Source organism: Branchiostoma belcheri, unplaced genomic scaffold, assembly GCF_001625305.1.
Source record: "Branchiostoma belcheri isolate BF01 breed outbred unplaced genomic scaffold, Haploidv18h27 scaffold64, whole genome shotgun sequence".
In the NCBI taxonomy this organism is placed as follows: domain Eukaryota; kingdom Metazoa; phylum Chordata; class Leptocardii; order Amphioxiformes; family Branchiostomatidae; genus Branchiostoma; species Branchiostoma belcheri.
The window spans coordinates 1,180,357-1,182,042 of NW_017804287.1; the positions used below are offsets into that span (position 1 = coordinate 1,180,357).

Consider the following 1,686-nt stretch of genomic DNA (forward strand, 5'->3'; position numbering starts at 1 on the left):
AGTTTTTGTATACAGTACACTAAGTGTTTCAAACACACAGCTAATCAGGCCTGCAGCTAATACAAACCCTAACCCTGAAATAGGTCACCTATTCCCCTGAGGGAACCCCATTAATCAAACCGGGTCCCAAGCGCACTGACTCGATAGCCACACAATGACACATCTGTTGGCTGCAAAGGAGATTCCTCATTAAACCGGAAGTGCTACTGCACTGCTATGGCCATCCACCAGGAGGCCCATATTTGACCTTGACCTTCGGCCCCCTAACACCTACCAGCATACTAAATATCACCACAATCCATGAAGGCGTTATGAACTTATGAAGGTACAAAAAAGCGGAAACACAAACACACACACACACACACACACACACACACACACACACACACACACACACACACACACACAGACGCGCCAAAAACAATACCTTCCATTTCATGGAGGTAACTAGCTTAAGTGCGCTGTGATCCAAGTAACAGTGCACTGTGAACTATGTAGCACCTTTAGTGCACTATGCACCGAGTAATATCTAGCGTCAGTGCACAGGAAACCAGTCCGAATTGCCCTGATGAAGATATGACAGACGGTCATCGAAACGTCGGCTCGTAAAAATGGTTGTGATCAAAGAACTTTGCTATTCATTCCTTTACCAACTTGATGAAATTATTTACGGTATGTTAACAACAATCGAACAGCAGTAGATCCACTAGATTGTTATCAGTAAGTAGGTGAAAGATGTATGGGATTTTACCATTCTACGCAAAATGTACGTTTTTAGCGTAATCTTAATGATAATAGCTCAAGATACGACACTTTGGAAAGTTGGTCACTCGTGACTAACGCAACTGCATGCTGCAAGTTTAATTTCTTCATACTAGGTTACGTTCAAAACAAACAAACAAACACCGGAATGTTATTACAATCGTAACAAGTACCAATAGTTTTCCGACGGACTGACTTCAATTATCTGCACTCCAGCATTTCAGTTTCTGTCTAAAGAGAATCTACGCCAAAAAGCAGTTACTCAAGCAACTGGATATGATTTTGAAAACGTCAAGAATAAAGAGAATCGAGCCTATTGCCTTTATGGCCCGCTACATCATCCGAGCATTGGTAACGTGTTAATCTTAAAAGACACGATTCTAGCAAAATTTGAAATTTCCTAGAAATTACAAAAGTATCAAACTCTCAAAATAGGTACTGACATGAAACATATAGGCGATACAAACTTCAATGCCAAAAAAATCAAGTATTCTATCATTTAAAACTATTATACCATGAATGTAAATATGTTATATCATATGATCAATGTATCATAAAAAAACAAACATAATGTTGATAGATCTGAATTTTACGTGAGATGAGACGGAATAGCAGCACAAATCATTTGATATTTACCTTCGCCAAGAAGGTTATGTTTTCAGGGGCGTTCGTGTATGTGTGTGTGTGTGTGTGTGTCTGTCTGTCTGTCTGTCTGTAAACACGATAACTTGAGAAGGCCTTGATGGATTGTCTTGATACTTGGTAGGTGGGTAGGTCTAGATGAGACCTCAAAATGATTAGATTTTGGGCCCCCTAGCGGCTTGTTATGGTACTGCAGCTGAACTTCCGGTTTTGATATCTCATGATCTAGAAATGCTGGGGTGATGAAATTTGGATGGTAGGTAGCTCTTGTGCGTGGGGAAG

The 1,686-nt window shown here is 40.4% G+C and overlaps 1 protein-coding gene across 1 annotated transcript in view; it reads right to left on the minus strand.

Annotated features, from left to right (window-relative positions):
• Positions 1-1,066: 1,066 nt before the first annotated feature.
• LOC109483411 overlaps positions 1,067-1,686 on the minus strand; it is a 17,423-nt gene continuing 16,803 nt past the window's right edge. The window contains exon 20 of the mRNA XM_019786422.1: positions 1,067-1,394. The gene's annotated coding sequence lies outside the window, so the exon portion shown is untranslated. The remainder of the gene's footprint in view (positions 1,395-1,686) is intronic.